At 48.3% G+C, this 23,095-nt stretch overlaps 1 protein-coding gene across 1 annotated transcript in view; it reads left to right on the forward strand.

Moving 5' to 3' along the window:
* LOC119971201 (1-phosphatidylinositol 4,5-bisphosphate phosphodiesterase beta-4) overlaps positions 1 to 23,095 on the forward strand; it is a 595,914-nt gene that overhangs the window by 208,484 nt on the left and 364,335 nt on the right. The window contains exon 4 of the mRNA XM_038806423.1: positions 17,315 to 17,477. The gene's annotated coding sequence lies outside the window, so the exon portion shown is untranslated. The remainder of the gene's footprint in view (positions 1 to 17,314; positions 17,478 to 23,095) is intronic.

A 23,095-nucleotide genomic window follows, 5' to 3' on the forward strand; every position in this document is an offset into this window, starting at 1 on the left:
CATTTCAGATCATCAGTGTCTCACAAATGTCTTTAATTCCTCCCATTATGGCTGTCCTTTACTGTTCTTAAAAAACATAACTGTTAATATGGTGCAAAGAAACATGATGTAAATTAAACTAATATTCAGTGAACCAATCTTGCTGCGCTTAATGACAATCTTGTGATCGGGAAAAGAAAACAAACATTCTACCTGGCAAAGAGCAGTGTCTGTGCCAAATTAATCATTGAATCCTGTGTAGGCTGCCTTTCAAGTGCTCGTTGCTTCCAGCCTGATGCAAAACGTGTCAAAGTTATTCAGAAAGGAATTTGAATTGGAAATATCGATGGAGGTTTTCTAGTCAAACACATTTGTTGTAGGGGACATTAAAAGTACCTAAGAATGATAGCCAGGAAATACAAAGGGACCTCATGATAGATTGGGTGAGAAATTGTGATAATTTTCACCCATTTTCTTGGTGCTATGAGTGGCCTTGGCGCTCCAAAATGGTGCCCACAGTGGGTGCACTTTCACCGATCTTGACCACTCGCATGAGGTCATTGAACTTCTTATGGCACTGTATCTAGCTCCTCAGTGCTTGACCCCTGACAGTGCCCTCCACAATAACCTGCGCCCCTGCAGTGTGCACATGCCTGTTCCTGCAGGGCCTCCCGGCTCCCATGCCAGTTTAGGATATTTCTTGCCTTTCTTCCATCAGGGCCTCCCAAGTACAGCATCTGAAAAACAGACAGCTTACTTTCTCCCATGCTGCGCCATTTTTCAAGCCACCTCACTCTCAAGGTCACCATCACTCCTGCCGAACTGCGAGCATCCTCTCTAACCAAGTGCAGCTCAACTTGAAGAGGTGCAGGCCAGCTTTATGTGGTGGTAGCCACGAATGACATTGTCCCCGTGCTGATCAGTCCAGGCAGTCGATTGTGCAGTTAGTGCTGTCTGGATGCTGAAAGCATTGAATTGCACAGATTTTTTTTTTTTTTTTTATAAATTTAGATTACCCAATTATTTTTTCCAATTAAGGGGCAATTTAGCATGGCCAATCCACCTACCCTGCACATCTTTGGGTTGTGGGGGCGAAACCCACGCAGACACGGGGAGAATGTGCAAACTCCACACGGACAGTGACCCAGAGCCAGGATTGAACCTGGGACCTCAGCGACGTGAGGCGGTTGTGCTAACCACTAGGCCACCGTGCTGCCCTGAATTGCACAGATAACGCAAAATGCAGACGCAGGTAAATTGTGCATGTTTTCAGGAGCTTCTGAATTTTACCACAAACAACAAAAGTGGGGTTAAGAAACATTGACCACTGCTCGACAATCATACTTAAGGGAGTAATACTAAAGGGGCGGGGGCACTTGCTTCAGAAGAATCATAGCTAGTTTGAAATTGTCTCCAGATTTGTACTGTGCAACTCGTTATTCCTCCTGTTGGGGGGGAAGAAAGCTCAGTTCTTCAGTAATGTCCTTTAATGTGTGAATAATTGAAAAGATGGTGTGTTGAAATCTGGGCATTAATTCCAGTTTTCACAGATTTCTTTCTCTAATAGACTAACATAGCTGATGATTTTAACAGTTGAACAGTTGGAAATAGAAAATTGCATGCTTAGTGCCAGGACAGTTTATCACCCAAATTGGATTACTTTGGATGAATATGTATTAGTTTGACTGTTGGGGAAAGCATGGCGTGGAAAAAAGGCATTATGTCTGTATGGAACTGAAAAGTATGGTTGATTCTCCTCTTGCCCTGAGAGATTCATGCAGTGTTACGTATAACTGTGGACGTTTGTCATTCAGATTGTCCCATTAATCTGAAAGTAATTACATGAGTGCGAGACTGGATGGAGGCACAGTGGGGAAAATGCATGGAAGATGATCAGAAATAAAAACTGAAGGGCAGCACGGTGGCGCAGTGGGTTAGCCCTGCTGCCTCACAGCGCCGAGGTCCCAGGTTCGATCCTGGCTCTGGGTCATTGTCCGTGTGGAGTTTGCACATTCTCCCCGTGTTTGTGTGGGTTTCGCCCCCACAACCCAAAGATGTGCAGGCTAGGTGGATCGGCCACCCTAAATTGCCCCTTTATTGGAAAAAATTAATTGGGTACTCTAAATTTATTTAAAAAAAGAAATAAATGCTGGAAATACGCAGCAGGCCTGGCAGCATCTGTGGAGAGAAAGAGAGAGTTAGCGTTTCGGGTCGATGGCTTTTCCTCAGAACTGGGAGTGTAATAGTATAGTAACAATAAGGGGAGTCCAGCGTGTTCACAGGGAGACGTTTATTCAGCTTTACAGCAGCACATGCATAGGGCCCGGTTACACATTTACCAGACCCTTACTCCTTTCTGTCAGCTACTACAGAGACCCACCTATTCTATTATACAACTACTGGTTAATTCCTGGTCCAATCAGGATAAGAGAATTAATCATCCCCAGCTGGATCAACCTCATGCCTGTTGTCATAATATGCACCCATGCACATCATGAGGTAACAGCAGGCAGTGACAGACACCCAGGTGAGTCAATCAGTATACAGAACAGAACACCACCAATCACGACAGGCATACCAGGGGGGGGCTTCCACCTATAAAACACACTCGGCCTCTTTCCACTGGTGGTAGCTGTAGTGACAGTCAGGGTGTACAAATCATTCAACACCTCCTAAACGTGGATCAGAGCTAGCCTGGTCTGGATAGCATATTTTAGTTTACTTAGAGTAGTAGAGAGTCAACCCACAGGCAACTGTGTGCTTCATTACTAGAGTTCAATAAAACTTGTATTGAACCAATGCCCACGTTTGGTGTATACTCGATCAGGTAATTGCATCATGTGCAATCCGTGTTACCTCAGGGTGAACAACACCACACCTGTCACATGAATGTCATCACAAATAGATTTTGAGCAAGTGAAGGTTGGGGGGCAAGAACAAAAGGAAAGGTTTGCGATGGAGTGGAGGACAAGAGAGATTGAATGTCAGAGTTAGTTTTCAAGGGCCAAAGAGAATGGTAGTGAAGCAAGAAAGGTACCTCGAGCCGGTGTGCTGCTGACTGAAAGCGAAGATAAGAGAAAAACTTAAACATGCAAAGGAAACAAAATGGGGAGGGGACAGAGTTTGCAGTCTGAAATTGTTGAAATGTAATTTCCAAAAGGCTGTAAAGTGCCCAGTCGAAAGACGAGATTCTGCTCCTGAAAACCAATTTGAGCTTTTATGGAGCAGTGCTTATGTGGAATCTGAATGGATTAGTGCAGCCGGCCAAGGTCAGAGATGTCAGCAAGAGAGCAAGGTGGAGAATTAAAATGACAGGTTACTGGCAGTTTGGGGTCATGTTTAAGACTAAATAGAGGTGTTGTGCAAAGTGGCCATCCAGTCAGTGTTTGGTTTTCCCATTGTAGAGGCAACCATGTTTTGGGCAGCGAATACAGTAGACTAAACTGAAAAGTGCAAGAGATATGTATATTAGGAACAAGAGGGAAGCTGGAGAAAGAGTTGGTCCACTCAAGGACAAAGGAAGGAAATTGTGTGTAGAACCAGAGGAAGTAGGTGAGGTCCCCAATAAGTATTTTGCATCGTTATTCACGAAAGAGAGGGGCACGTTGATTGGTGGTGTCTCAGAGGGATGTGTAAACACTTCACGCCAGCTGTGCTTGACTGTGCTGGTCGGGTACCAGTGGCCACGTCTTGGGCACAGGATCGCCCTGCGGTCTTCAACTGCGTGCAGCAATGCCTCCAGATCATTGTCCCGGAACCTGGGAGCGGCACGGCGGAGCTCGGCCATCTCTCTGTCGGGGCCTGTGCGTGGATCGCACACATTAAATGACGTGGCGCGGCATTATCTGGGCGTCGCGCAATGTCGGCACTGCTCTGGCACCACGCCCACCGTGTTTTTTGCGGCCCCGCTGCTGGCCTCTTTTCGGGCCTGAATCGATGCTGCTGGCGGCCCGTTCACTCCATCGTGAAACGCAACGCCGTTCACGACAGCACGAACACTCTCACTCGCCATCGGAGAATCCCGCCCCCTATCTATGCATATTTGGAAGTGAATCATCTTATTAGCGAGACGCAGCCCAGTTTTGTACGGAGGAGGCCATGTCTCACTAATTTAATTTAATTTTTTGAGGAGGTGACAAAAATGATTGACGAGCTGTTCAATTATTTGCCACTTTTAAGGATCTGTGGACCTGCATGCCCAGATCTCTCCGTGTCTCTCTGCTCGTGATGGGTCTGCCATTTATTTTATAGCTCCCAACTGATTTGGATCTACCAAAATGCATCACCTCGCATTTGTCCGGGTTAATAATAATATAATCTTTATTAATAATAATAATCTTTATTGTCGCAAATAGGCTTACATTAACACTGCAATGAAGTTACTGTGAAAATCCCCTAGTTGCCACATTCCGGCACCTGTTCAGGTACACTGAGGGAGAATTCAGAATGTCCAATGCACCTAACAAGCACATCTTTCGGGACTTGTGGGAGGAAACTGGAGCACCCGGAGGAAACCCACGCAGACACGGGGAGAATGTGCAGACTCCACACAGACAGTGACCCAAGCCGGACTGGTTTTCTCTTTCCAGGAATTGACAGGTGCTGCTTCCTCTGTTTGAGCCTGCAGGCGTATTACACAGGTGAGTGTTAAAGCAGTGATTGTTCCCACTGCCTCTGTCTGGACTGCTCTCGAACTTCCAGACAGGGGTCTCACTTCTGGGATGCTTCCTGACGGGTCCGTTTTCTGCGGGCTCTGATGGGGGAGTCTATATTTAGGGGGTCTCTGCGGGGGATGTCTCTTTATTTATGGATGTCTGTGGGGGGAGTCTCTTTGTTCAGGGGATCTTTGTGGGGGTTTATTTAGGGGGTTTCTGGGAGAGGTTCTCTTATTTAGGGGGTCTCTGTGGGGGTTGGTGCAGAAATTCTAGGGGGTGTTGGGTTGAATTATGATGTGGGGGAGGGGTGTGACCAGCCATGGGACGTCACTGTTGGGCCGCCTGCTCAAAATGGCGGCTCAATATCCTCACCATGTAAAGAATTGGGAATTGCTTCCTGAAGCCCAAAGCAGATGCAATTCAGCTCTGGTGGCAGAGTTTCGATGTGAGTGTATCGCCATTATTGTAGTAAGTGTACTGTTGTAGTGTATGGTAGTCTTTCTTGTGGGTTTCTTTGAAGTTAATAAATATTCTTTATTAGTTGATTACAATAAGACTGGACTGTTCCGCCTGTTTGCATATCTTTCTTCACATTATACCAAATTGAAAATGTACACCACTAAACTGATGCTCCAAATTCATCTTTGAGATTTGGTATACTCTCGCATTTAACATCAAAATTAACAGAAAATATCCATCAGTGTTAGAGTGTGGACTGGACACTATTGCTATTTAGGAATTAAGTATTTATCATCATCTTCGGCAATGATTGTCCACCCAAGAAACTCCATGTTACTGGTCATGGGTTCTGTGGGTTCTTCCATGGCTGATGCGCCCAATCCTAGAGCCACATCTTTAACCGTACACTTGGCAGGTGTTTCCGGTAGGTGGGATCGGTTCTTGGACTCTAGATCACTGCTATTCCTTTGTCAAGCTCCTTTTCCAGGCCTCATCTTGCCGTTGGGTATCCTCGAAGAGTTGTGTCCCTTCAATCAGGAGGTTCACCCAAGTAGGCCTCTTCTGAGCAAGGATTTCCCAGGCGTTGATGTCGAGTGCTGGTTTCCTCCCGGTGGATGCCTTGTGCAGGACATCTTTTAACGTAGGTATGCCATTGCACATCAGCAGGTGCACATTCCTTGACCGAGGGTGGGTCCAATTCCAGTGGTAAGGGAACCTCGACAATTGGGAATCTCCCTACTGCTGCAGCCTTTATCCACCATCACAGCTGTTGATGCCATAAGAGTGTATTCTGTCTGATCCGTCGTTGAGGACTTATTTTAGATTGTGCTTTGTCTGGTTCCTCCCCATCTCCCTTATGGGATCAACGTAATGTCTATGCCGCTTCACCATGACAAGGTGGCAATCCAAGGAAAGGAAAGTATTGTATAATGTAGCCGAGACTGGAAAGCTTAATACTGTGCACCTCAGGATGAACAGAGCAACTGTGATTTAATTTCTAAAAATGTATCATTCTCCATTTAATCTCCATCACTTGAGTGAAGGATCGGTATTCTGTGTGACCATTTAGTAGTGATACCTTGCATTCGGTGATTGTCACAGTAAAATGTATTTATTAGTTACCTAAAAGAACTATCTATAAGAGTAAAATGTGACGGGTTATTTCGGAATGGTCCTGGGTACGAGACATCTATGAGTGCAGCACATGATGATTAGTCACATTCTTGCACCTACTTGGCCATCATGGTGGCGCGGTGGGCAGCACTGCTGCCTCACGTCATCGAGGTCCCAGGTTCGATCCCAGCTCTGGGTCACTGTCTGTGTGGAGTTTGTACATCCTCCCTGTGTTTGCGTGGGTTTCGCCCCCCCCCCCCCCCCCCCCCCCCAAACCACAACCCAAAGATGTGCAGGCTAGGTGGATTGGCCACACTAAATTGCCCCTTAATTGGAAAAAAATTAATTTGGTACTCTAAAAAAATGTTTTAAATTCTTGCACCTACCACCCTCCCACATCCTTGTTCTGGTCTAAGCTCCCTGATCAAATATAACAATCGTCACGCCACAAATAACTCAAACAACATAGAATTAAACTGAGTACACATCCACCTCACAAGACACCTCTTCCCACAGTCCAACCATTATTTCTCGTGACTTTCAGAAGGTCCCTCACATCCACATTTCTCACTGAAAGCATTCCTCCCAAGAACTTTGTGGAGTTCATTCTCCTTTATTTTTACACTTACTGCGAGACGGTGTGCTACCAACAACAGGCACTAGACACAAACACAGGATTGCATTATTATTCACAGAATCGCAGAAGCGTTACTTTATGAAAAGAAAAATTCCACATATAAAGTAAAAATTCTTAAAATATTACACAAATGCACCAATTAAACAGGTTATGTTTATGGACTTACTTTGGCACTCATTGGTTTCGTGATCCGTTTAATTAGAATTGATGGCACGGTGGCGCAGTAGTTGGCACTGCTGCCTCACGGCGCCGAGGACCCAGGTACGATCCTGGCCCAGATCAGTGTCCATGTGGAGTTTGCATGTTCTCCCCGTGTCTGCATGGCTCTCACTCCCATAACCCAAAAGATGTGCAGGGTAGGTGGATTGGCCTCTCTAAATTGCCCCTTAATTTGAAAAGAAATTAGTGTGATAGGTATTGTGGAACTTAATATATTCCCATAGTTCTTTGGGGTGAATGTACCTGGTTCCATATTGGGCCGAGGTTTCAGGAAGTTTCAGTTGTAATCATGCCATGCTGGGTCAACTGGTCACAGCAGGGCAATAGGAAGGTCACTACAAATTACCCTCAGGATCTAAAGTAGGAAGGAAGTCCCAGTCGTTATCCTGGCTGGAAAATGTGCATGGCAAGATATCAGGTGAGGAAATGAATCACCTTTTATAGGAGCAGAAATATAGGTCATTCAACTACACAAGCCCTTCAGTAGGATCATGGCTGATCCATATCTGCATTTATATCTTACATAGTGCCTTTAACGTGATGAAACAGTCCAAGGTGCTTAACTGCAGCATTTGTAGAACAAATTACACCATCAAATCACGGCAGTAAGACAGCACGGTGGCACAGTGGGTTAGCCCTGCAGCCTCAGGGCGCCGAGGTCCCAGATACGATCCCGGCTCTGGGTCACTGTCCGTGTGTAGTTTGCACGTTCTCCCCGTGTTTGCGTGGGTTTCGCCCCCACAACCCAAAGATGTGCGGACTAGGTGGATTGGCCACGCTAAATTGCCCCTTAATTGGAAAAAAAAATTGGGTACTCTAAATTTAATGTTAAAAAAAATCACGGAAGTAAATATTAGGTCAAAGTGGGGTAGGTTTAAAGAAGTGTCTTAAAGGAGGATTGTGAGGCGAAAAGATGTAGGGAGAAACTTCCAGAGCTTAGGGTCCAGGCAACTGAAGGCATGGCCACCAATGGTGGAGCGATTAAAATTGGAGCTGGGCTAGAGGGTTATGAATCTGGAGGAGATTAGAGAGAGCTCCATATACATTTCCATATATTCCTTGATACCTTTGGCTAGCAAATATCTATCAGTCTCGGATTAAAATTAATTATTTGAGCTAGTATCGTCTGCTCAAATGGGTGGGAGTCCCACACTTGGATTCGTAGATGTTTAGAGCACAGAAGGAGGCCATTTGGCCCATCGCGTCCACACTGGGCAACAAATATCTGACTACACGCGTCCCATTTTCCAGCGCTTGGCCCATAGCTCCTGGAGGTTGCTGCAGCACAAGTGAATATTCAAAAGCTTCTTAAATGTCATGAGAGCTTCTGACCCGGCCACCCTTTCAGACCATGAGTCCCGTATTCCCACCACCCTCTGGGTGAAAGAGTTTCTCTCCAACTCCCCTCTTAGCCTTCTACCTCTTAACCTTAAACAATACCCCCTGGTTATTGATCTTTCGACTGATGGAAAATGTGTCTTCATATCCGCCCTGATGTGCCCCTTGTAATCTTGTACACCTCTATCAAGTCCCCTCTCGACCTTTGGTGCTCCAGGAGAAACAGCCTCCGCCTAGCCATTCTTTCCTCATAGCTCAGACCCTTGAGCCCAGGCAGCATCCTGGTAAATCTCCTCTGCACTCTCTCCAGTGCAATCACATCCTTCCTATAATGTGATGACCAGACTGCACGCAATGCTCCAGTTGGGCTTAACCAGCATTCCATACAGTTCCAGCTTGACCTCCATGCACTTGTATTCGATGCCTCGACTAATGAAGGCAGGTATCCCATATCTGCGTGTTCTGCCACCTTCAGTGATCTGTGGGGATGCACTCCAACCTTTGTGTGAATAAGCATTTCCTAATTTTTTTCCTGAATTTGTCATGATGTAACCCCTGCAAGAATAGCTTGCTAATAGAACAAAAGACATACATTTGTATAAGGTTTTTCACAATGTGAGGACATCTCGAAGCATGTTGCAGCCAGTGAAGTACTAGCTTGAAGTGTAGTCCTTGTCGTAATGTAGGAAATAATTGTTAACACTGCTGTCCCTCTCTTCAATACTGCAAAAGTCAACTGTGAAATATTATCTCATAAAAATACGACTTGACCGATTTAGTCGCAGTAACTTTTCCAAAACTAATTGAGAAGAAGGGAGCATTCAACTAGTTAACAACATCAATGATTTCATGCAGGAGTCCAGCCCTTACAGCACCAAGTACAATCCTTTTTTAAAAAATATAATTTTTATTCAAATTTTTTACAGAAAATATAAAACATAACGACAAACAATGAAATGCAACAAAATAACCCACAATAACTGTATCACCCCCAGACCGTATCGACGCATGTATCCCATCCCCCACCCCCCCAACCCCAATGAACAACAAAAGAACTTCAAAATAAATTTAAATTAAATAAACAAACATAGTCATCGTCCGTCCGTCCCCCCCCCCCCCCCCCCCCCCCCCCCCCCGGGTTGCTGCTGCTACTGTCCCAGTACCCTATCGTTGAGCCAGAAAGTCGAGAAAAGGTTGCCACCGCCTAAAGAACCCTTGTACCGACCCCCTCAGGGCGAATTTGACCTTCTCTAGCTTAATGAAACCCGCCATGTCATTGATCCAGGTCTCCACGCTTGGGGGCCTCGCATCCTTCCATTGTAGCAAGATCCTTCGCCGGGCTACTAGGGACGCAAAGGCCAGCACACCGGCCTCTTTTGCCACCTGCACTCCCGGCTCCACCCCAACCCCAAAAATCGCGACTCCCCATCCTGGCTTGACCCTGGATCCCACCACCCTCGACATCATCCTCGCCACCCCCTTCCAGAACTCCTCCAGTGCCGGGCACGCCCAGAACACATGGGCATGGTTCGCTGGACTCCCCGAGCACCTGACACACCTGTCTTCACCCCCAAGGAACCTACTCATCCTCTTCCCAGTCATGTGGGCCCGGTGCAGCACCTTGAATTGGATGAGGCTAAGCCGCGCACACGAGGAGGAAGAATTAACCCTCTCCAGGGCATCAGCCCATGTCCCGTCTTCGATCTGTTCCCCTAGTTCCCCCTCCCACTTAGCTTTCAGCTCCTCGACTGACGCCTCCTCCGCCTCCTGCATAACCTTGTAGATATCAGATATCTTCCCCTCTCCAACCCAGACCCCCGAAAGCACCCTGTCGCTCACCCCCCTCGCGGGAAGCGAAGGGAATCCCTCCACCTGCCGCCTAGCAAATGCCTTTACCTGAAGATACCTGAACATGTTCCCCGGGGGGAGCCCAAATTTCTCCTCCAACTCCCCCAGGCTCGCAAAGCTCCCATCAATAAACAGGTCCCTCAGCTGTCTGATGCCCGCTCTGTACCAACCCTGAAATCCCCCATCAATGTTCCCGGGGACGAACCTATGGTTCCCCCTTAACGGAGCCTCCATCGAGCCCCCCACTTCTCCCCTATGTCGCCTCCACTGCCCCCAAATCTTGAGGGTAGCCGCCACCACCGTGGTATACCTCATAGGAGGGAGCGGCCACGGCGCCGTTACCAGGGCCCCCAGGCTTGTATCTCCACAGGACGCTCTCTCCATCCGTTTCCATGCTTCCCCCTCCCCCTCCATTACCCACTTGCGCACCATCGACACATTGGCCGCCCAATAATACCCCGAGAGATTGGATAACGCCAGCTCCCCCCATCTCTAGCCCGCTCCAAGAAGACTCTCTTCACCCTCGGGATCCCATGCGCCCAAACAAAGCTCATGATTCTGCTCGTAACCCTTCTAAAAAAGGCCCTAGGGATAAAGATGGGCAAACACTGAAAAAGGAACAAGAACCTCGGGAGAACCGTCATTTTGACGGACTGCACTCTACCCGCCAACGATAGCGGCACCATGTCCCACCTTTTAAATTCCTCTTCCATCTGCTCCACCAGCCTGGTAAAATAAAGCTCATGGACAGTCCCCCAACTCCTGGCCACCTGCACCCCCAGGTATCTGAAACTCTTCACTGCCCTCTTAAATGGGAGCCTCCCAATTCCCTCCTCCTGATCACCCGGGTGTACTACAAATACCTCACTCTTGCCTAAATTTAACTTATAGCCCGAGAAGCCCCCAAATTCCGCTAACAGCTCCATCACCCCCGGCATTCCCCCTTCTGGATCCGCCACATACAACAGCAGGTCGTCCGCATACAGCGATACACGATGTTCCTCCCCACCCCGCACCAGACCCCTCCATCTCCCTGACTCCCTCAACGCCATAGCCAAAGGTTCAGTCACCAGTGCAAAGAGCAAGGGGGACAGGGGGCACCCCTGCCTGGTTCCACGGTAGAGCCTGAAGTACTCCGATCTCCTTCCATTTGTAACTACACTCGCCATCGGAGCCGCGTAGAGCAGCCTCACCCATTTGATGAATCCCTCCCCGAATCCGAACTGCTCCAGCACCTCCCACAGGTACCCCCACTCAACTCTATCAAACGCTTTCTCCGCATCCAGCGCCACCACTATCTCCGCCTCCCCCTCCACTGCCGGCATCATAATAACATTTAGCAGTCTCCGCACATTCGTGTTGAGCTGCCGTCCCTTGACAAATCCTGTCTGATCCTCATGTATCACCCCTGGCACACAGTCCTCTATCCTGGTGGCCAGGATCTTCGCCAGCAACTTAGCGTCAACATTGAGGAGCGAGATAGGCCTGTATGATCCACACTGCAAGGGGTCCTTATCCCGCTTTAGGATCAGAGAGATCAGTGCCCGCGACATCGTCGGGGGCAAAGCCCCCCCCTCCCATGCCTCATTGAAAGCTCGCACCAACAGGGGGCCCAACAGATCCGCATACTTTTTATAAAATTCCACCGGGAACCCGTCCAGCCCCGGCGCCTTACCTGACTGCATTTGTCCAATCCCCCTGACTAGCTCCTCCAACTCTATCGGCGCCCCCAGCCCCTCTACCAGCTTCTCTTGAACCCTTGGGAACCGTAGCCTGTTCATGAAGCTCTCCATCCCCCCTCTCCCCATCGGAGGTTCTGACCGGTACAGTTCCTCGTAGAAGTCCCTAAAGACCCCATTTACTTCTGTCCCCTTCTGCACTACATTCCCACCCCTATCCGTCACTCCACCAATTTCCCTAGCCGCATCTCGCCTGCGGAGCTGATGCGCCAACATCCTGCTCGCCTTCTCCCCATACTCATATACCGTGCCCTGCGACCTCCTCCACTGTGTCTCCGCCTTTCTGGTGGTCAACAAGTCAAATTTGGCCTGCAAACTGCGCCGTTCCCCCAGCAACCCCTCCTCCGGTGCCTCCGCGTATCTCCTGTCCACATCCAGGAGCTCTCCCACCAGTCTCTCCCTCTCCTTCCTCTCCCTCCTTTCCCTATGGGCCCGGATGGAGATCAGCTCTCCCCGGATCACTGCTTTCAGAGCCTCCCAGACCATCCCCACCCGGACCTCCCCCGTATCATTGGTATCAAGATACCCCTCAATACTTCCCCGGACCCTCCTACACACCTCATCAGCCAGCAGCCCCACATCCAGGCGCCAGAGCGGGCGCTGGTCCCGCGCCTCCCCCATCTCCAGATCAACCCAGTGCGGAGCATGGTCTGAGATCGCTATGGCCGAATACTCTGCATCCTGCACCTTCGGGATCAATCCTCTGCTCAGGATGAAAAAGTCTATTCGGGAATAGACCCTATGGACATGGGAGAAAAAGGAATACTCCCGCGCCCTCGGCCTCCCAAACCTCCAGGGATCCACCCCTCCCATCTGGTCCATAAACCCCCTCAGCACTCTGGCCGCCGCCGGTCTCCTACCCGTCCTTGAACTGGACCGGTCCAGTGGGGGATCCAGCACTGTGCTAAAGTCTCCCCACATGATCAGGCCCCCTGCCTCCAGGTCCGGAATGCGGCCCAACAAGCGCCTCATGAAGCCGGCATCATCCCAATTCGGGGCATATACATTAACCAGCACCACCTTCTCTCCCTGCAGCCTACCCTTCACCATAATATATCTGCCCTCCTTGTCCGACACCACCTCAGCCGCCTCGAACGCCACCCTCTTCCCCACCAGGATCGCCACCCCCCGGTTCTTCGCGTCCAATCCTGAGTGAAAAACCTGCCCCACCCACCCCTTCCTCAGACGAACCTGGTCCGCCACCTTCAAGTGGGTCTCCTGGAGCATAGCCACGTCCGCCTTCAGCCCCTTCAGATGAGAAAATACCCTGGTTCTCTTAACCGGCCCATTCAGCCCCCTCACGTTCCAGGTAATCAGCCGAATCAGAGAGCAACCTCCCCCTCTCCCCCGCCGGCTAGCCATAGCTTATCGACTGCTCGCCCCAGGCCAGCACACACCGCTCGACCCGTTCCCCATGATGATAACGCCTCTCCTCTACCCCCCCGGCCCACGCCAGCTCCTTCCTGGCCATTCCAGCAGCAACCCGGTATCCCCCCCCACCCCCCCAGGCTAGGACCCCACCTAGCCGCGACGCACCCTCCATGGTACTTCTGTGAGTCAGCTGACTTCTGCTGACCTGGCAGCTCCTGCCAAAACCCATCTCCTCCCGGCATGGGGTCATCCCCCTCTTGCCACACCTCCTTGGCACCGCTTCAGCGCGGGAAAGAAAACCAGTAGAGGCCACGCCCCCACCTCCAGCTCCGCCCCCCCTGCCCCGCAGCATGGACAACCAGAGGAAAGCCCGCGCTTTCACACTGCCACACCCCACCCTTCCGACGCAGCTCCTCAAAATCCAGTTTCACCCCAACCCCCGGCCCCGTACAGAAGAGAACATATAAAGCACATACCCCCAACGTTCCCCACATACCCCACACCCATACCCAACAGACAAACCCACCCGGAAACAGAGCAAAAAGAAAAGCAGCATAAAAAAAACACGTGTCAAAATTGAAGAACAGCAACAGCGAAAACAGCAACGGCCATAGTGTGTCCCCAGATCATAGTTCGAGTCCAGCTTCTCCGCCTGTACAAAGGCCCACGCCTCCTCCAGGGACTCGAAGTAGTGGTGCCGGTTCTTATATGTCACCCACAGACGCGCAGGCTGCAGCATTCCAAATCTGACCTGCTTGGCATGCAGCACCGCCTTCGGCCGGTTGAACCCGGCCCTCCGCTTTGCCACCTCCGCACTCCAGTCCTGCTAGATTCGTACTACCGAATTCTCCCACTTGCTGCTCCTCTCTTTCTTGGCCTAGCGCAGCACACACTCCCGGTCGCTGAATCGATGGAACCGCACCAGCACCGCCCGCGGGGATTCATTTGCCTTAGGCCTCCTGGCCATCACTCTGTGAGCTCCCTCAAGCTCCAGGGGCAAATGGAAGGACCCCGCTCCCTTCAACGAGCTCAACATTGTGATCACGTATGATGGGAGATCCGACCCCTCCAGCCCCTCCGCCAGGCCCAGGATCCTCAAATTCTTTCGCCTCGTGCGAACGTCCAGCTCCTCCAAGAGGTTTTGCCACTTTTTGTGAAGTGCCTCGTGCAACTCCACTTTCCCCACGAGGACCACGGCCTCCTCCTCCCGCTCAGCGGCCTGCTGCTGCAACTCCCGGATAGACACCTCCTGGGCCGCCTGAGCTCCAAGCAGCTTGTTGGTAGTCGCATACAGTGAGTCCAGCAACTCAGCCTTCAGGTCCGCAAAACAGCGCAGAAGAGCAGCTTGCTGCTCCTGCGCCCACTTCCACCAGCCCTCAGGTGTTCCGCCGGCCGCCATTTTGTCCTTCTTCCCCCGCTTTTCTTGTGGAGCTGCTGCAGCCTTTTCCTTTGCACCACTCCGGGTGAGCACCCTAAATTATGGGGAATGCTCCTCTAGACACCTTCCCCCACCGGGATTCGTCAAGACAGCGCCGTTTGGGGCCCTCAAATCGGCCCAAAAGTCCTTAAGTAGCGGGAGCTGCGGTGCGGCTTAGCCGCAACTGCAAAGCCGAGTTTCTGACCGCTCCACTCCTAGTCCAGGCCATCCACCGGTGGAGAATCTGAGAAGGAGTGTTCCCACATGGGGAAAATTCCAAACAGCACCACTACGAGCCCTTAAAAGAGCCCCAAAGTCCGAAAATAGTGGGAGCCACTGAATGTGTGGCTTAGCTCCGCATCACCGCTACCGGAAGTCCGTCTCCGTTTCTTCAATGGCCTTGGTGAGATCTTTTCACAGTTCTTCCCTCTGCTGCTAGAATTCAGCTTTCATAAAGGCCCTCAGGTCAGCTTGAGACCTATAAGCTGGCCCTTCCCCCGCTAGCATGCTTGCAGAGGCTGTTGTTTGTTGCTGTTTAGACAAATCTTGCACTGTTTCTGAGGGTCTGATAACCTAGAAACATCCTATTCCTGGGGGAAAATACTCCTTGAACATTCACCCACGCCTTTTCATCGAAATTCCAACCCGTGCTGCCCAAAAAAAAGCTCTTTTCTGCAACCTTAGGCAGGAGCTGCCTCGTGTGTGTGCTCACTCACTTCATGATGCACACCGGAAGTCCCACCAAGTACAATCCTAACTGCACTCCAGATAGGAAACAATGTAGTTGACTCTTAACAGCCCTCTGTCCTGGCCAAGAAAATTATATAAAAGCCCCTAGTCGCCACGTTCCGGCACCTGTTCGGGGGGGCTGGTACAGGAATTGAACCATGCTGCTGGTCTGCTTTCAAAGCCAGCGATTTAGCCCTGTGCTACACCAGCACCTCCCTTGCTGGACATAATGGGATTTGTGCTGGACGCAGCACATATTTATTTTGCCACAGTTACAACGTGTGGGCTGTGAAAAGGTCAGCAGTAGTGATGAAATGTAATATTGCAGAACATTTCCATTATTCTTCTGTTACTTCTCGTGCACCAAGCAGGCATGAGGCTGCTGCGTAGAATTTTATATAAGCCTTACTCCCATCAGTCCAAAATTTTGATGTGTTTGATATTAAACAAACCAAGGTCACAGCCATTTTCCTTTCTGTCAAGGCTAGGTTTGGAGTCGCTGAGCTCCTATTTATTGGAGAACAACAAACAAGTTTGTGATGGGTTGTGCTTCTCTCTGACCTTGAATGACTATTGGGGGGATGGGGGAGGAGGAGTGTCAAGATGTGTTATTTTTATTGAGCCTGTGTGCAAAATGCACCTGTGCTCTGTAAAGGTCAGAAAATGTGCAAAATGTTGGGGTATGTTTACTATCGCAAGTATCATTGAGATTAAATTGAAAATAACGTTTAGGAAGAAACACGCATTTAACCAGTGTCATGATATGCAGACATGCAGATAATGATATACAGGCAGCTAATGAACACAGAGAACAGGACATGACCAATGAGCAGGCAGGACACTCAGGGGTGGTATCTCACTATAAAAGGCACGAGACACACTCCGCCTCTTTCCACTGATGAACATTGACAGAGTGAGTCAGGGTGTATTTACAGTATCACACCTCCAGCATGCGGCTAAGAGCTAGTCTGGTTCAGTCAGACAGAGTAACCACACTTAGGTTAGCAGAGAGTCAAACTTATAGAGAACTGTGCTAACTATACTACTGTTCAATAAATGAGATTAAACTAACTTGAAGGTCTGGAGATCTTTTGGTTAAAACTGCATACAGTTGCAGCCTGTGTTATCCCAGAGTACATAACACATCAACCAGACCTGGTTTCACCTCAGTTTGTTTGATTTTAAAACTGTCAGCGAATCAACACACAACACATGCAAAGCAGGAAGATCAACATCAGAATAGGATAACTTTATTGCAGTCATAGTAGAACTCCTTTGACAAACTGAGCAACTTAGATAAATATCAAGGGAATTGCATGCAATTGAGAGGGAGAAAAATTGCAGGAGAAATCCTGTCACAATTTATGGTTTCCTTGTACAGGGATCAATACTGCAGCAGAAGCAAAGGCGTTGATGTGTAGCATGTGTTTTGTTTTCGTATTTTATTTGTCTCACTTAACTGGTTTTGTGCTATTTCATGTCAGCTGCATAGATTGGAAGTTCTCGATGCAACACGTTTAGCTCAGGAAATTCAGAGACATTTAAAATGGAGATTTGTTTTGTGGAACAGAATGGTTGCAGCGTTGAAGGAGAGCCCCCCTGAAGAGCACTTTAGTTGACCCCACCTCCCACCCTTTCCCCACTTGGCCCTGTAAATATTCCCTCCAGGTGAGTTTCCAGTTCCCATTTGAAAACCACGACGGAATCTGCGTCTACCTCCCATTCAGGCAGTGCATTCCAGATCGTAACTACTTTTTCTGCATGAACAATGAAACAGTTCTTCTTATGCCATCTTTGTTTTTTTTGCCAGACATTTTAAATTGGTGCCACTCTGTCTCTCGACCCTACCATCACTGGGAACAATTTCTCTCGATCTACTGTCGCAACCCCTCATGGTTTCGGAAAACCCTTACCACGGGCGGGTTTTTCCAGCTAACATCGTCAGGATCGGAGGATTCTGCCGGTAGGCAACGGTGAGATCCCTCTGCTATTAGAAAACATGCTGGGGGGTGTGTGGTAAACCACTATATTGTATTGTATTTTACTGTTGTATTGTTACATGCTTGGGCTTGTCCCTGCTGGCTCTGCCTGTGGCTCCTCCCCTCGGGCTCATGTATAAAGGTGGCCAAACTCCAGCCCTGCCCTCATTCTGGGACCGGCTGCCAGCAGGTGTCTTTAAGCTGATTAAGGCCACAGCTTTTCTCCCGACTCCTCGTCTGTCGTCAATTGATGGGTGCATCAGGGTGGGAGGAGGGGAAGGAAAATCCAGACCCACGCCTCCTCAACCTTTCCTTTGCCGAAGGAGAACAGCCCCGGTTTCTCCAATTCAGCCACATAGCTGAAGTCCCCCTTTTCATAATTTTTCTTCATTGTTTATCTGTCAGAGCACACTACTTCAGGAGCCAGGTCCCTGGTGCTGTGAGACAGCAGTGCTGACTACTGTGCCAGTGCCACCCTCTCGGAATAGATTTTTGATGATTGACAACCTTGCTATATTTGTTGGCAATGATCAGATCAAGTAACCTATACACTCTCAGGCATTTGTTAGGAACTGGTTACTTAATCCAATTCTCAGCAGCAATGCCTAGACGGAGAAAAGATTCTGGTCCGAGATAGGAAGATGAAAAGCTCCATTTCTAGGACCTGATTGAATCTTTTGTACTGCTCTAGGCATTGCAGCCGAGAACCGCGTTAAGTAAACAGTTGTTAACAGACTGCTCCGAATATTTCAGATTCAACTTCTTGACACAGGTATTTTCTGTTTTTTTGCAAGGCATATCTCTCTGCTGAGCTGTTCTCTCATTCGCCCTGAATTTCTGCTATTTTGCACTAAACCTGTAGCAAATTGAGGATAGATTTGTACATGTTTATTTTATGCAGCAAATTGTTGAGATCTGGATTGCATTGCCTGAAAGGGCAGGGAAAACCAATTAATTAGTAACTTTTGAAAAGGAAATTGGATAAGTATTTGATGTGGGACAGTTTGCAGGACTATGGGATAAGAACCAGAACCATCTGGATAGTTCTCCCAAAGAGCTGGCATGAGGCACGGATGTCTCCTTTTGTCTGCCATTCTATAATTTAATGCTACGCTGGATATGGTTTCAGATGGTATTGGCCATCTTGTCTAAGCGGCTGCTCTGCAGCTATGAGGAAAGATTGGATAGGCGACTGTTGTTTTCCTTGGAACAGAGGAGGCTGAGGCGTGACCTGATTGAGGTGAACAAAATTATGAGGGGTCTAGGTAGGGTAGGGAGGAAAGATCTGTTTTCTGTGTCCCCCCCCCGCCTTGCTGAGGGGGCCAATTAGCAAGGGGCACAGTTTTGAGGGCATTGATAGAAGTATTAGAGGGGAAGGAGGAAAAGTGTCTTCATCCAGAGAGCAATGGGTGTCTGGAGTTCGCTGTCCGGTTTGGTGTTGGAGGCAGAAACCGTCAAAGGGGAGAATGGTCGAACTATACACTGACAGTGACCCAGGACCGGGATCGAACCCGGGTCCTCGGCACCTTGAGGCAGCAGTGCTAACCAGTGGGCCACCGTGCCGCCCCCAATTGACAGGGGGGCACGGTAGCACAGTTGCTTAACAGCTTCAGGGTCCTAGGTTCAATTCCCGACTTGGGTCACTGTCCATGCGGTGTTTGCACTTTCTCCCCATGTCTGCGTGTGTTTCCTCCCACAGTCCAAAGATGTGCAGGTTAGGTGGATTGGCCATGCTAAATTGCCCTTTGTGTCCAAAAAGGTTGTGTGGGATTGCTAGGTTACAGGGATGGGGTGGAGGTGTGGGCTTAGGTAGGGTGCTCGTCCAAGGGCCGGTGCAGACTCGATGGGCTGAATGGCCTCCTTCTCCACTGTAAGTTCCGGACGGATTTTTTTTTAATGAAGTGGCTACTTGCATATAAACTGTCAATTCTTCCAATTTGGATGTAAGGTCACCCACCTGAAAAGTTACACTCTTACACTCCCCAGAGGTGGTGCCAGACACACTGAGTACTTCTAGCATTTTCTGTTTTTATTTCTGATATCCAGCCTCAACTTTTTCTTTTGCCGATCAGAAGGTTAAAGATTTAAAAGATAGTTTACATTTTTTTTTAAAAGTACTCAATTCTTATTTTTTTTCAATTAAGGGGCGATTTAAAGTGACCAATCCATCAACCCTGCACCTTTTTGGGTGGTGGGGATGAGACCCACGCAGACATGGGAAGAATGTGCAAATTCCACACGGACAGGGGGTCGGGACGGAACTCGGGGCCTCGGCGCCGTTGAAAAGATAGTAATGCAAAAATAGAGATGAAGACCAACACATCCATTATGACGGTTACATGGGGGAAGGATGGACTCAGTTAATTATATCATCATGTTAAACTGATGTCAGTTGCATGAAGCTTGAGTTGCTTTAGCTTAAAGTCTGATGTTAAGCAGACTCATTTATGACATGAAACTGAATAGATCACCCAGAAACAAATTTACTGTTTGGAAATTCAATGATTATAAGCAGACTTTGTATGAAACATTAAAGCAGATCATCTTAATCAAATAGGAATTGATGCATGCTGCCTCCAGGAGACTTTTGAAAATGTTTTAATATGCCAGGGACTCAGTATAAAAATAATGGAACTTGTATATTACTTCCTATGGAAAAATGGGAGCAATTTCTCAGTGTAGCAGCAACAGAACACAAGAGTCATGAAAAACACATGAGATGTAAATTGGTTTGTTTGGTTCTAACTTGAATAGGATGGAACAGTGTTGAAGGAAATATTGTCTGGGATAAAATAGCAAAGTTGTTTTTAATTAGCACATTTTGTTACCCTCAAGGGTTGCACGGTGGTGCAGTGGTTATATTTTAAATTTTTTTTTTTAAATTTAGAGTAGCCAATTATTTTTTACAATTAAGGGGCAATTTAGCATGGCCAATCCACCTAACCTGCACATCTTTGGGTTGTGGGGGTGAAACCCACGCAGACACGGGGAGAACGTGCAAACTCCACACGGACAGTGACCCAGGGCCGGGATTCGAACCCGGGTCCTCAGCGCCGTAGGCAGCAATGCTAACCACTGTGCCACCGTGCTGCCCGCTATTTTTAATTTTTAAAAAAAATTTAGCGTACCCAATTCATTTTTTTTTCCAATTAAGGGGCAATTTAGCGTGTTCAATCCACCTACCTTGCACATCTTTTTAGGTTGTGGGGGCGAAACCCACGCAAACACGATGCGAATGTGCAAACTCCACATGGACAGTGACCCAGGGCCGGGATCGAACCTGGGACCTCAGTGCCGTGAGGCAACAGGGCTAACCCACTGCGCCACCGTGCTGCCCTGTGACGCAGTGGTTAGAACTGCTGCCTCACGGTGCGAAGGACCCGGGTTCAATCCCATGCCCGGGTTACTCTCCGTGTGGAGTTTGCACATTCTCACCATGTCTGCTGGGTTTCGCCACCACAACCCAAAGATGTGCAGGGTAGGTGAATTGGCCACACTAAATTACCCCTTAACTGGAGAACAAAAAATGAATTGCCACTTATTTGAAAAAAAACTAACGCATCTTAATTCTGTAGCGTCAATTGAGTTTTCACGGCAAATCCAATCTCTTTGTAAGCGTTGCGAATAGATTTCATTATAATCATTTGGTTGGTCAGAACTTGAGTATTGCTGAAGAATGAGAGTGTTAAAGCCTTTGGTTTGCACTCATCAGAACCTTTCTCTGCCAAAATAAAAGCAAAATGCTGCAGATACCGGAAATTTGAAATAAAAAACAAAAATGCTGGATAAACTCAGCAGGTCGGGCAGCATCTGCGGGGAGAGAAAAAACAGTGATCCTTCAGAGCGAAAGGAAGATAGGCAGGTGATCAGTTTTGCACAGAATGACAGAAAATGAACAGCTTTGTCTGAAAGCAAAAACAAGATTGACACAGTGGCTGAAATTATTCGGCCTTTGGGATTCTCTGTTCCCGCGGCAGAATACCCCTGCCCGCAGGTTTCCCAGCAGCGTGAGGTGGTTACAATGGGAAATCCTATTGACAATCTATGGGAACAGAGAATCCCATCACCAGCGCGCCGCCAAAGAACAGAATACTGTAAAGTGTCTAATCGAAAGATGAGATGCTGTTTCTTGATCTTGCATTGAGCTTTATTGGAACTTTATTTGTACTGGAGTCGGACACTTTAGGAGCTTTCAAGCGGTTATTGGCTAGGCATATGGAGTGCACTAGAATGATTGGGAGGAGGTTAATTTGATCTTCGTTTCAGACTAGTTCGGCTCAACATCGTGGGCCAAAGGGCCTGTACTGTGCTGTTTCTACAGTTCTATTTTCTATGTTCTAACACTACAGCAGGACATGGACATCAGAGTGAGAGCCAGATGGAGGATTAAAAGGTCATTCCACTGGAAGTTCAGGGTACAGTGCTTGTGCACTGAACAGAGGTGTTCTGCAAGGCAATCACCCGATCTGTGTTTAGTCTCCCCAATGTAGAGGAGACGGCATAGTGAGGAGCTAATCCAGCCGGTTAAATTGAAGGAAGTGCATGTAAACTGCGACCTCAACTGGAACCAGTGTTTGGGGCCTTGGGCAGTGAGGCGAGAGGACAGGTGTAACTACTCCTGCCTTTGGGATAGGGACAAAGTGTTTGAGATGATTGAGGAATGGACCAAGGTGCCACAGAGTGAATGGAACCTTTGGAATGCTGACAGGGGAATGCAAGGGACGATGTGTTTGGCAGTAATTGCTACTGCAGCCAGTACTCTAAACTGTACCCCCACTCCACTTAGCAAAAAGTAAGTGCACAAGATATTAACGGGGCACTGTTCACTTTTTGAACTTTATTGCAAAGCTGCCAGAATGTGCATGGTGTAAACTGACTCCAGTTAGAAATGATTATGTGTTCAAAGAGAATGCAGTTAATGAGGTGCAAAATGACTAAATAAACACCTGTTTCTGTCCAAAGTCCGCAGAATGTTAAATGTGTTGTGGACAACGATTTTGTAATTGATGATAATTATATGCTTAGCATTTAATTACCTGATTTAAACATGGGAAGTTTAAATGCTGAGGACTGTGTGAAAGGCTTCAGAGCCTTGTTTCTACCCAAAGACCGCCGCAGTATGCTTTGTCTTTCCTCACTCCTCGAACGAGTTAACAATTGTTATTTTGCTGAAGAAAGTTCCTTCTTTTATGTAGCATCTTTCACGATCTTTGTGTTTCACAATCAGTGAAGCATTTTGAAACTTTGCAATGGGAAAGGAATAAGGTCGAGCCAATTTATGTGTGAGGTGTGACCGTCAATAGTAAGATAAATGACCAAATAATTGCCCGAGGACAATAAGCCCATTGGACCTTGGTGTGGCATTTATTACAACCAAGGCCCTGCTTTCAATCCTCCGGTCAACTGATTGCTTTCTTCCCGCCTAATTAGCAATTAGATTAATGACACTCTCAGCACAAGGAAGACCAAACACCAAAATCGTAAACACTAATCTCTACATTCAACAAGGCACACCTGAAGATATACTCGTGGTCAATGGGCGCGATCTACCGGCCACGTTGCGCTCTCGCTCAAGCGAGGGGTGTTCAGGGAGTTTTATAGCAAATTGTATA

This window comes from Scyliorhinus canicula, chromosome 1 (assembly GCF_902713615.1).
Source record: "Scyliorhinus canicula chromosome 1, sScyCan1.1, whole genome shotgun sequence".
NCBI lineage: Eukaryota > Metazoa > Chordata > Chondrichthyes > Carcharhiniformes > Scyliorhinidae > Scyliorhinus > Scyliorhinus canicula.